General features: G+C 39.2%; 1 long non-coding RNA gene across 1 annotated transcript in view; it reads left to right on the top strand.

The window, feature by feature from the left end:
- The window catches only part of Gm7854 (predicted gene 7854), an 83,669-nt gene that overhangs the window by 33,019 nt on the left and 36,762 nt on the right, over nucleotides 1-13,888 (top strand). Inside the window, exons 2-4 of the long non-coding RNA NR_028417.2 lie at nucleotides 10,932-11,042; nucleotides 11,994-12,065; nucleotides 13,393-13,505. This is a non-coding gene — a long non-coding RNA (predicted gene 7854). The remainder of the gene's footprint in view (nucleotides 1-10,931; nucleotides 11,043-11,993; nucleotides 12,066-13,392; nucleotides 13,506-13,888) is intronic.

The raw sequence follows: 13,888 nt of genomic DNA, 5'->3' as shown, positions 1-13,888 counted from the left end.
GTCTCTGTCTGTCTGTGTCTGTCTCTCTTATTCTATCTCTGTCTCTCTTTCTCTCTCTCTCTGCCTCTCTCTCTGTCTCTGTCTCTGTCTCTCTCTCTCTCTCTCTCTCTCTCTGTGTGTGTGTGTGTGTGTGTGTGTGTATCCTGATGGAGTTATCAGCTACTTCTCCAGCACCATGCCTGCCTGCCTATTGCCATGCTCCCTGTCATGATGATGGTAGACTACCCCCCGAAACTGTAAGTGAGCCCCCAATGAATTGTTTTGGTTTTTGTTTCTCCCTAGAATCCGCTTGGTCATGGGGCTTCTTCCCAGCACTAGACATCCATGCAAAGAAGGCACGGTTGCTGTGGGTACTTGTTTCATGGCTCCAGAAGTTCACAGTGTGGCTAGTTCACATCTTGGTGGATCAGGAATCAAGTAGCTGTGGATGCAGAAACAGCAGATATGATATATGTAGTCTACCTCAACCTAGCCACTCCTTCTAGTAAAAAGATAAGATCTGAGAACTAAGCATTCAAATACATGAACTTTTGGGAAAACTTCTAGTCTCAAGTTGTAACAGTTTAAAAACCATGGAGTATTAGAACACATAGAAAGTGATTTATAATTCACTCATTGAACAGATATGGCACTTGTTGAATAATAGACTAATCAAGTACTTATGAAGCTGAGCTTGTGAATGGCTGAAGAAGACCAGGTAAAAATCAATGAAATAGAGAAGACATACTTTACTTAAGTTCCTGTGATCTTTTTGATGCACCAAGCACTTGTCAGTAAATACTATAGCTCAGTGTTACACAACAGGATTTTTCTCATTGTTTAAGGTACAATTACGTATGTAATTGTGTTTGGGGTAAGAACATATTTTGGTGTTGGTGAAGTGGTCCAGTAGATAAAGGTGCTTTCTAATGAGGCTGATTTCAGTCCCTGGAGCAGACAAGGAAAGAACTGACTCCTGCAAGTTGTCCTCTGACTTCTACACACATGCCCTAGTATGTGTGCAAGTCCCCAAACAAGTCAATTTAATAAGCTTTGTTTTGTTTTGTTTTTTGTTTTTTTGTTTTTCAAAACCAGGCTGGACTTGAACTCAGAAATCTGCCTGCCTCTGCCTCCCAAGTGCTGGAATTAAAGGCGTGCACCACCACTGCCCAGCTTAATAAACCTTTTTTTTAAGTTGGTATAAAAAAACCTTGTATTTGTTTGGCTCTATTTACTATCTGCTTATTCCTCATTGCTGGTGAATATTTGCAGTGTGTCCTTACAACTGTGCTCTGGAGTAGTGCCATCCATTCGTCATGAACTCAACAAAGACCATGATATATGCTAAACGGATAAAGCTTCAACTTGAGAATGCTAGCTAGATGTGTTAGGCACGAGCCAGGGAGGATTTGTTTGAGGAAGGTTGTGCCATCTATCAGTGTAAAGCCACATGTCCACTGGAGAGAGTGGACTCTCTTCTGTGCCATATGGATGTAGCACATGCCAACAAAATGCTGACTGGTCTGTAAGCTTAGGCAAGGAATACGAGGTGAGAAATCTGCAAGGGAGATTGAAGGCTGGCAGAGAGAAAAGTGTGGGAGGATTGTCCCTGAAACATGGAGGAGGTCAAAAGGATGGGAGCTGAGCAGAGGTAACCAGCCATGTGGCAGAACTTAGATTAGAATAAATGGGATATTAAGTCGTTTTAGTCTGGGAACAGCCAAAGCTTATGGTCTAGGCATTTGTTAATGTATTTGAGTCTCAGAGTCCTGGAACCTGGGGCATGGAGGAAAAACTCAGTTTTACAGTCCTTAGGCAACTATTTATTTTCTCACCATTAGTCTTTAACTTTCATAGTTGATGTGGTTGTTTGATTCAGAACGGGCACCCCATAGGTTTATAGATTTGAGTACCTGGTCACCAGGGAGTGCAAGTGTTTGAGAGGATTACCAGGATTAAGAGCTATGCCCTTGTTGGAGTAGAAGTGGCCTTGCTGGAGGAACTGTGTCACTGTGGGTGGGCTCTGAAGTTTCAAAAGCCTAGCCAGGCCTCCACAACCCCAACCCCTGCCTCTGTCTCTGTCTCTCTCTCTTGGCCTGTGACTCAGGATGTAGCTATCAGCTACTGCTCTAGTGCCATACATGCCACCTTGCTCCCCACCATGATGAAATGGACTAGATCTCTGAAACTGTAAGCAAGCTCCCATGAAAGGCTTTTTCTTTTAAGAGTTACCTTGATCTTTGTGTCTTTTGTTTTGTTTTGTTTTGTTTTTTCGTGACTGGGTTTCTCTGTATAACCCTGGCTGTCCTGGAACTCACTTTGTAGACCAGGCTGGCCTCGAACTCAGAAATCCACCTGCCTCTGCCTCCCAAGTGCTGGGATTAAAGGTGTGTGCCACCACCACCCGGCTCATTGTATCGCTTTTTAATAATAAAGAACAGTGAGTAAAATCATTGGTTATATATCTATACACAGTATTGCTAGGGGTATCACCAGGACCACTGTAAATCTTAATCTAATATGTAAATGCAATGATATTAATAAACATCACAGTGATGTAATGGCTTTAGTAGTTCATTTCATGGTAACTGAGCATACTTTTTATAACAAAATATTACTATAATAATTGTTTAGATCTTCTGTTTCCAGAAAGATGGAGGTGATTTTTGCTGACTTTTTCCGAGTGTGGACAACTAACACACGAAACATAAATTGACATTAAAGTTATGAAATTGTCTGAGCACCTTAAAACCCAAGGAACAATAAAATGAACAAGTCATTGGGCTTTCTTTTTGCCTTATATGTATCAGAATTGTATCTGCCAAGACTGAATCCTTTAATACTAGCTAATTATAGACAGCCTCAACAAAAACATGTTCCTCATAGTCAAAGCACAGGAAAAGAGTAGTATAGTGCCATAAGAAACTAGATAATGACCATTTTACTGCCTTACAGACAGATTCTACCCATCCTTACCCATCAGCAAAAAATGGACAGCCTAGTGTTTCAATTTTGCCCTGCTCTTATGGCGTGTTTCCTCCACCACATTCCAAGCCCTAGATAAGGTTAGAGCAGGCTGAGCAGAGAGGCGGAACTATTTCTACTGAGAAGCAATGATGCCCTCACCGAAGCATCTGACAAGATGCAGCGTAAGAGGGAAATGGACTATTTTAGCTCATTATTTAAGAGAGTATGGTTCACAGTGGTGCAGAAATCATGGCAACAGAAGCTTGCAGCATGACCTGTCACATCTAAATGGATCAGACAGCAAAAAGGTGGGGGGAAGGGAGTGTTAGAACTTCGGCAGGACTATTAACCACAAGGCCTGCCGAAGCCTTCCCTGTTTAAGTAACCTGCTTTCTCTAGTTGAGTCCCACCTCTCAAGGGTTCTACAACCCTCTGAAACAGCATCAGTAGCAGAGCACCAAATGTTTAAATACATGAGCCTGTCAGGAACATTATAACCTCAATGTATAATACATCCCCAGCACCCAGAGTGACAGTTCAGTCTCTGTGTCTTAGAGTTCCACCATAACGAGAACTGGATCTACTCTGTCGCCCACTGCCTCATGTCAGAGGATATCTAGTGGAGCTTCCAGCCTTCAGTTGCATCCAATAAGGATGTGGTTGGATAACCACTGAAATGAGAAGTGCTAAGTCAGTCTTGCAGCTCTCATTGGGTTAATATAATATAATATATAATATAAATAAATATAATATAAATAAAATAATATATAGTAATAGGAGAGAAACCTATTGAAGAGTTGGTAGTCTTACTTTTCTCTCAGTGAAGAGACTGGTTCAGCCAGAGGGAAGCAACAGGGAACTAGAGAGTAGGAGACATTATTTATTCTGTGACAAAATATTACAGGAATTGAGGCAACATTGAGCATTGAAATAAAATTACCAATTTCTTACCAAAATACCTTAAGTGTTCAGGTCCAACTTGACCTTATTCATGACACTAGGACCCAAGAAAATATCACATAAGTGGACAAAGATAATGACATATTGACAGCAAGATAATGGTTATGTCAGTCTTCAGAAAGCTTCCAGTCACTACAGTTTTAGTTTAGTCAAGTTTTTTCTCTATTCTGTCAACATAAATGTTAGAGCCTTTATTTTAGTCATGAAGTCCCTTGCCTCCAAGTTTCTTTCTCTTATGTCATTTTCTCTCTGTTCTGTGGCAACTTTTATTGTTCTTTCTTTCAGTATACTGACAATATTTTTCCATCCTCTCCATTCAAATGAAGAGAAACCTAAAGAGGCTATGTATAAAATGTTTCACTGAGTGACTGGAACATGCTTTAAATAAAGGGAAATAAAAATAATGCTCACAAAGGAACAGGAACTACAAAAAAATAAATAAATAAAACAACTTTTAAAACTGAAAACTACAATAATCTCAAACTAACAAAATAATACTAGCAGCACCAAAAATCCTCAATAGGAGAATTCAGTTGCTGAATGGAAGAAAAGAAAGAATTAGTAAACTGAAAAGAGAAAATCTAGAATCTTAGAATTGGGAACAAAACACCCATGGAAGGAGTTACAGAGACAAAGTTTAGAGCTGAGACAAAAGGATGCACCATCTAGAGACTGCCATACCCGGGGATCCATCCCATAATCAGCTTCCAAATGCTGACACCATGGCATACACTAGCAAGATTTTGCTGAAAGGACCCAGATATAGCTGTCTCTTGTGAGACTATGCCGGGGCCTAGCAAACACAGAGGTGGATGCTCACAGTCAGCTATTGGATGGATCACAGGGCCCCCAATGGAGGAGCTAGAGAAAGTATCCAAGGAGCTGGGAGGATCTGCAACCCTATAGGTGGAACAACAATATGAACTAACCAGTTACCCCCGGAGCTCATGTCTCTAGCTGCATATGTATCAGAAGATGGCCTAGTTGGCCATCAGTGGAAAGAGAGGCCCATTGGTTGTGCAAACTTTATATGCCTCAGTACAAGGGAACGCCAGGGCCAAGAAGTGGGAGTGGGTGGGTGGGGGAGTGGGTGGGGGAGCATGTGGGGGACTTTTGGGATAGCATTGGAAATGTAAATGAAATAAATACCTAATTTTAAAAAAGAGAGAAAAATTAATCTGAACAATAGAGAGAAAATAGTCTGAAAGGTAAAAAGATATTGCAGATTTGTCTGGCTACCGCTAAAGGTCCACACTTACACTCTATAGTACTCAAGGAGAAAAAAGAGACCTAGATGGAAAAATATTTGGAAAAATAGTAGCTGTATTTATGTCTGATTTGGTAAAATACATGAATCTATAGGTTCAAGAAGATGAAAAAACTTAAAGAGATATATTCAGGACACATAATTATACATCTGAGTATTGAAGGCATAGAAAAAAATCCTGGAAAGGAGTGAACCAGCACATATTACCTATAAAAGAAAAGCAGTAGAAACTTCTCTTCTGAAATCATGGAGGCCAAAGAAAAGCAGTAGAAACTTCTCTTCTGAAATCATGGAGGCCAAAGGCCAAAGGATAGAAAAACCTGGAAAGGAGTGAACCAGCACATATTACCTATAAAAGAAAAGCAGTAGAAACTTCTCTTCTGAAATCATGGAGGCCAAAGGAAGCATAGTATACGTCCTGAAGGAAGAGAGCTGTCAACTTGAGATCCTGTGGCCCTAGAAAGCATCCCATAGGACTGAAAGGGGAAATCCAGACATTACAGATAATGGAAAGCTAAGATAATCTGTTCCCAGATAAAATTTCCTTCACATAATGATTGCAGGAAGTTCTCTAAACAAATATAATGATAAAGAATTGAAACATTGGAGAAGAAGATGAGGGAAAGCAAAGACCATCTTTAAGCAGGGCACATCTTTACTTACCTTTGACATATCTAAATTGTGATTGACAGTTCAAGGGGAAACATTTAACACTATTTGATATGGTGGGGACAGTTTGTAGATGGAATATATAATTAATTTCAATGTATATGTAAGAGGATAAAAAAGACAATATTTGAGTAAAGTTTCTACACTTTGGCTGAACTGATACTATGTCAAGATAAGTAATTTTGTGTTGTGTGATGTAGAGACACACTTGCATAGCTATTTACACGGGAAGACATCATAGATGAATCATTGAATTCAAAACACATCCCAGCATGAAGGAGCAAAAATAGACTAAAATTAGAAAAAAAAACAGGAGATAGAACTTAATAGCAAAATAAGTATTTCTCAATACCCCATATATAAGTGGCCTACTAATACCAAGGAAAGGAGGTTTGAAGATGGCTTTAAACATGATTCACCTACAGGCAACCCACACGAAGCTCAGGTCAAATATAACAAACATTTTCAAAAGGATTTAGCTGAAAAAGAGCAAACCAATATTCTAGGATGCACCAAGAACAATCAAAGCTTACAAAGAAATACTTTTTAAAAAAATACAAATAACCAACACAATTGGAAAAATGGGCAAAATGCTTGAACAGACATTTCTCCTAATAGGATGTAAATAGAGAAGATAAACATATGAAATATGTTCAATCTCACAAGTCATTAGGGAAATTCAGATTAAAACTACAACGAGCTGTTAGCACACACATCGGAATAGCTCAAACAAAACAGACTGTGATGCCCAAAGCTGTTGAGAATGTGGGGGAAATTATCTATGTGTTGCTGGGACTCTATGAAAACACGGTACAGAGAAAGACTACTGAAAATTCTTTTATAAACTAAAGCATGCAACTTGCAATAAACCCACCAGTTTCCTTCTGCGCCATTTATCCCAGGGAAATAAGAAAACCATCTTTGCTCAAAGACTAGTATAAACTAGTCAAAGGTGTTTATTTTTAACAGGAAAAATTATAAACCTCCCACATGTGGTTTGATGGGTGATTGATTCAACAAACTTTCATAAGTCCGTGTTTCATTCACATTTATTTGAGGTTGGAACTCCACAAGGTACTTAAATACATTTGTCACTAAAATAATGTAAATATTATTATTTTTACTTTTTAAAGGTAGAAACTTGAAGCTGAGATACTTTAAGTGGCTTTTTTATGGTCATTCAGGACAAAGGCTAAAATGTTTAATTAGGGTTTATTTACCCATTTACTCTAACCAGCTATTAGGGAGGTGTAGGAAGTGACTTTGAATACCACATAAAAGTCCACATGTTGTTATACTTTGGAATCTAGAATGATCTAAGTAAAGTATCATGCCCTTGTTAAAAATTGCTTCTTCCCAGCAGACCTTCAGTACAGTTGAATTCCCAAGAGCCAACCTTTCTTTTCCACCATGCACATAAACTGCTTTCACCTAACAGATCTGTAAAATTATGTCATGGTGATTAGTGACTCTCCCTTCTCCAAGGAGTGTGCATTCAAACTTAAGCTCTTCCATTTACTTGTTCTTTCATTTGCTTATATCTTAACCTTCCTTATATGTGACTAGCGTATTTTATTATGTGAATAGCATTTCTTCATTCTAAAAAATCTGCTCTCTCATTCTTCCTCTGGAAGGTGCCACATGATATGAATTTATCTCGTGGTGTAGTGGCTTGGGTTAGGTATAGCTCTAGACTCAAACTGAGAATCATGACTCTGATTATCAATGATTGGTTCCAAGATGTTCATTGGATGTAATCATGGCCAAAACTGCCTCCTTTAAGATTTTGGAACTCAGGGAGCCTTCAAATTGCTTCAGTATCTTTTTGTTAGTAAAAGCCTCTTGATGTAAAACTCAGAGTGGTTTGGGGTCAATGTTTTGCCTACAAGTGGAGAAAGCTGTTCAACATTAAGAAGTATGAAGCCAATGAACAAAGGAAGACCCCCCCAGAATATGTCCAAATGCAATCTGAGCACCTGCTTCCCAGTGTTCCTATAAAGACTAGGAGATGTTCCAATGTCCTTATAAGGATAGTAATAAGTAGGGACACTTTCCTGCTATTGTCTAAGAATTTCACTATTCTTATTTGTGTGTGAGTTGATTCACATTGGCTTCCACCCATATTTGGAACCGTAATGGTGAAACGTAAGCCATAATGGTGGAACTTAATGCACTGTTGGCACCCCTACACAGTGTTCTCTCTGCTCCATTTGAATGTACCATTTGCCCATTTGTCATTTGTCACTTAATGACAGATCTAGCTTGAGAATTACGTAGTTAGGCTTTTTATTATACAAACACCAGACTGTATTCTCACAAACTTCGTTGCTCTAGCTTTTATATATCTAAGCAATATTTATTATAAACTCATGGAACCACTCTCCCTTATGTAGCCCAGCTCTGACTGAAAGTTTGTTGTTGTGCATATAACTAGATTTGCCTATAAAAATAAAAATATTTATCAATATTTAAAGTATTCTGTCTGTGTGTTAGTTGAAAACAGTGGTATTATTTTACTGATTATAGCTATGTTCCTTAACAGGCAAGTAAACTAGGAACTCCCTCTCTGTCTGTCTGTCTCTGTCTCTGTCTGTCTGTCTACTTGTCTGTCTGTCTGTCTACTTGTCTGTCTGTCTGTCTGTATCTATCACACACACAAAAATAGAAGGAGCTATTTTGGGAAGATTGAAGGGATAGGCAGTGGGCTAGGAGAGGGTAATGGGTAGTGAATATAGTCAAAGCACATGACATATAATATAACATAAATATAAACACGAAATCCACTGCTTAGTACAACAAATATAATCAATCATTTTAAAAACCAAAACAGCTAAATAGAAAATATTTTTATTGGCTATTTAAACTTCCTTTGTTACATTCTGCTATATAACATTTAAATATTTTTTCTGTGAGCAGTAGTTTTCTTATTAATATGAGATATTTAATCTATTATGTTCCTTACAAGTATTTTTAGGGCATAACAGTTGCATTTTTAATATTTTGTTTATACCCTTTTTTGTCAAAAATAAGTCAGTCACAAAGTAGAATCACATAGTTTCATTTATATGAAATTCTAGAACAGACTAATAGCTTATATTGATAGAAAACAGAAGTTGTCATTGTCTGAAGTAAAAAAAATACAGTAAAATTAGGAAATCAAAATATTATGTATCTCCATTAGGTTTTTATTGCATATGAATTTTATCTTGATTCAGCTGATACAAATGGAAAGAAAATTTGTGCTGTATTTTACAACAGTTAATAGTTCTTCTGTACTGAAATGTATTGATCTGTTCTTTTATATTTGTATACTTGTACTTCTTTAGAAGGAATTCTCGTACTGTTGAATTCCTTTTAACTCTTTCTTTTTCCCATGTCTGTGTACATTTTCTACATACCATTTGATGCTCTTCCAGTCACTGTACTTTACCCTTTCCCTATGCAAAACAATACATATTTGGCAAGGTAAGTATTACTGTCACACTTTTTTCAGATTATGACAAGGAAAATGAAGTCTGTAATTTCTAAATCATACCCATGGTGAGTGTTTACATCCTGATCACACAACACACAATCTCACCCTTTCAGTGACATTGCTGCAAAGTGCCTGAGAAACAGGGTAGCTGGTAATTACTAGATGTTACCATCTTCTAGCATTTCATTCGTTTTTGAAATGTTTTACGTCACTTCCTATTGAAAATTAGTACAGTAAAATAGACACTTTCTTATAGGAGACTGTCTAGTATAAACTAGTACTTACACACTTCATATTGAACATGACCTTGACCAAGGAATGGATGGGTGAATAAAGGACAGGAATGGGGTGGCAGGCAAGAGTCACAATCAGTTTATCTCTACTGGAAGAGCCAAGGTTACTCTTGAGGCTGAATTTTGGAGCATGATGAGCATTCTGGCTCATCTCATATGGAGGAGCCCTATGAAGGCAGAGATGACTGTCCTGAGATCAGGCTAATCGTGGTTTCTTTTACAACCAGTATTTGTGGCTCACTTCTCTGGGTTTTCAAGGTCCCATCATACATCTTTCTTGTAGTTTTGTGCAACAGACTGAATCTTCTCAAGCCTTGCTGCTGAATCTTTCTGTCCTACACCCTTTGTGTCCTCACAGTGTTGGGTGACAGACATGCTGTCAATGGACAGGCCAGGGGTTTAGCTGGAACTGGTGAGCTTTAGGGCATGATCTGTGATCTTAATGCAAGATGAAAATTTTAGAGTTAGTATCTTCATTCTGGGTGTTTTGCCGAGAAGTCTTTTTTTCTTTTTTCTTTTTTTTTTCTTTTTAGTAACAAGTGTACTTATTGGTGTTTGTGTGTGTGTGTTTGAGGTAATTTATTTTATTTTAATTAGATATTTTCTTCATTTACATTTCCAATGCTATCCCAAAAGTCCCCTATACCCTCCCCCCTCCACTGCCCTACCCCCCCCACTCCCACTTCTTGGCCCTGGCGTTCCCCTGTACTGAGGCATATAAAGTTTGCAAGACCAATGGGCCTCTCTTTCCACTGATGGCCGACTAGACCATTTTCTGATACATATGCAGCTAAAGACACGAGCTCTGGGGGGAACTGGTTAGTTCATATTGTTGTTCCACTTATAGGGTTGCAGACCCCTTTAGCTCCTTGGGTACTTTCTCTAGCTCCTCCATTGGGGGCCCTGTGTTCTATCTAATAGCTGACTGTGAGTATCTACTTCTGTGTTTGCCAGGCCCTGGCATAGCCTCACAAGAGACAGCTATATCAGGGTCCTTTCAGCAAAATCTTGCTAGTGTATGCCATGGTGTCAGCATTTGGAAGCTGATTATGGGATGGATCCCCGGGTATGGCAGTCTCTAGATGGTCCATCCTTTTGTCTCAGCTCCAAACTTTGTGTCTGTGACTCCTTCCATGGGTGTTTTGTTCCCAATTCTAAGAAGGGGCAAAGTGTCCACACTTTGGTCTTTGTTCTCCTTGAGTTTCATGTGTTTTGCAAATTGTATCTTATATCTTGGGTATTCTAAGTTTCTGGGCTAATATCCACTTATCAGTGAGTACATATCATGTGAATTCTTTTGTGATTGTGTTACCTCACTCAGGATGATGCCCTCCAGGTCTATCCATTTGCCTAGGAACCAAGAAGTCTTAATAACTGTTTTGGTGATTGGGGCCAGCAGAAACCTTCTTCCTGACATTCTTCTAAGTGACAGGTAGGTCATTCAAGTTTCAAGAGTGCTTTTTTTTTTCTTTTTCTCTGAAACTTAGTAAGGATCTTTTTGCATGTGGAAATATGGCCCCTGACAGATACTACACTCACACACATATTTACACATGGTCTTAATCCACTTGCTGTTGTAGAAGAATGACCATGAATAAATAAATTATAAGAAAAAAGGGTTTCTGGAACACAGGTCCAAAAGCAAGAACTATCTGCCCAGTACGCAATCAAATAGGGTGGGTGGCACCACCAAATGGAGTATGTCAGAAATCCATGAGTGGCTGTGTGCAGGACAGGGCACAGTGGAAGAGATGTTTTATAACAATTTGCTTTCTTGAGAATTAGTTGCTTCCTACAAGAAATATAGATAGCTTAGCTAATACCTCTCATAGGCCCATCTCATTGCTGTTTTGGTAATCAAATTTTAGCATGTGTTTTAGGTTGGACAAACTCTATGCAAACTATAGTACAAACACACACACACACACACACACACACACACACACAACATCAGTCCCTAGACACATTCAACCAGTTATGTGCGTATATCTCCAGTGAGGTTTTCTCATCACAGTATGGCCACTGACCTCAGAGGCTTACTCACGGCTAGTCTCCAAGAACACAAAGATGGGTAGTAATGTCTGCCATATACCCAGTTCAATGTGCACTTCTCAGCAATGGCTTAAATGAACATGTTTAATGGACATCACATTAAATGTGCCTCTGCCCATCTAAATGTAGTAACAGAGTAGTTTCTGAGAAGAATACCAACGTCCCAGCTCTGTGTCTGAGGAGCCCACTGTGGGAAGGTCAGCAGACACCACCCATTGAGCTTTCATTCCCACATGCACTACCAAGGCTTTGCTCTCCTGGGCTCCTCCTGCCCACCTCTGGGCCCAAGAGAAGCCTTGCAACAGTCTTTTTCCTTTACTCACTTCCACAGGATGTGTGTAGTCTGCTCTCAACTCCCCACTGGTCCAGCTGAGGCTGCCTGAGGAAAGCACTTTTCTCTGAGGTAGCTCCTGGTAGTTCCTCCTGTGTGCTTGCTCTTCTCACAAGGATATCTGGGAAACATCACAGCTTGGGGCTTATTGTGTTCACTTTCAGACCTTCATCTCTTATTAGGGTTACCAATCTCCAGTGTCTCTAACTAGTTTCTTGGTGCATGCTTCTCAGAGAATCTAAATTGACAATGTAGCCCCCCTCCCCCCGTTTTTAAGTATGGGGTAACATAGATGTCCTTCTTGAAGACCTAAAGTTAGGAGGGAGACTAGTTGGGACAAAGAAGGGGGTAGGGGGTTGGAGGACAGTAGAATAGTGGTAATGGAGGATTAGTGTAGCCACAAGTAATTGTACCAGTAAAGTATCAATTAAAAGTTTAAAAATGACAACTTTATATAACAAAAGATCCAACCCAATGTGTTGTCAAAAACAGCTCCTGCAGCCAGGTTCCCTTTGCTTCTCAAAGTCCTCATTTCTATTCACAAGCAATTTGGTAGCATTTGCAGTGCAGACCAGACATCATTCTAAATTTACACTTGTGCTGGGTCATTCGAGACTCACATTAGTGCTGTGATGAGAACACAGAAGCACAGTGAGAGGAAACGGCTCATTGTCACAGACTGTGTAGGGACGCATGCCCACTGCACAATGCTGCTTCTCTGCTACGAGTTGTTTGTCATTTGTTGTTTTGATATGCTGTGCCTTATGCAATACCCAGGTAAAGAAATAAGGCTGTTTTTGTTTTGTTGTGTTTCATTCTGCTTCGTTTCATTTTGTATTGTCTGGTGGGAAGAATGCTTCCTCTACTTAAAATGTTAAAAGATCAAGTTTTCAGGTCTTATTTAAATAGCCATATTGTTGGGATCTCATGGACCATCCTTGTCATTTCTAGCATAATTGCACAGCGACTTCCTAGTTCTCTGGCTCTCACAATCTTCTGTGCACATTTCTGTGACACTCCCTGAGCCTTAGCTGCAAGAGTTGTGGTAGACATATACACTGGAGCTGGAATGGCCCTTATCAGTTGATCTCTGCATTATAACCAGTTATTGTTTTCTCTAGTGGTCTCTGTCTATCTCAGAAGGTTTATTTGATGTGGGTTGAGCACTATACTTAACTGTGGGTATAAGGATGCCCTTTAGAATGTAGTTAGGATTATTCTTATCTACTAGAATGGCAGTATCAGCTTCAGAAACATCTATAAACTCCCTAGGCCCACTTAGTTGGATAGCTTTCTAGTACCAGGCACGGTTTCTTCCATGTTGAGAGGGCCTGAAGTCCAATTAGATAGCTGTTGGTTACCACAACAGCAATCATACCAACCAGTATTGCATCTTTAGGTATATTCTTGCCACAGTGGTCACTGATGTGCTTCAAACATGGAAAGAAGAAGTCTCATATGGTCCTACCCCTATAGAAAGAACCACGGTTAACTAATGACTGCTGGATGAAGGTAAATTAGTCTCTCTAGGGGATTAGCCTTCTAACTGCTTATCCAATACAAAATGGTCAGCCTTGGTATCATTTACACACAAGCAACACTAAAATTCATTATATATATGAAAAAAGAATCAATTTGAGAGGGACGGAACATAGGAAAGATTAGAAAGAAAGAAAGGAATAGGGAAGTGATGCACTAATTTGGTTTAAAAATTTAAAAATAATAAAAAATATATCTTTAAAAAGATCAAGTTTTCAATGTGCCAACTTTCCAGGGAATTTTCAAGGTGTGTATTGATCCCAATGTAAAAACTGAGTGATTTTCCAGTGTAAGGCCAACTCCTTTTCCTTCCTTATCTCATAACTCTATTGGAAAGCCTTGCTTGGATCATGCAA

This window comes from Mus musculus, chromosome 5, assembly GCF_000001635.26.
Source record: "Mus musculus strain C57BL/6J chromosome 5, GRCm38.p6 C57BL/6J".
Classification (NCBI taxonomy): domain Eukaryota; kingdom Metazoa; phylum Chordata; class Mammalia; order Rodentia; family Muridae; genus Mus; species Mus musculus.
This window is presented reverse-complemented; position numbering and strand designations above follow the sequence as displayed.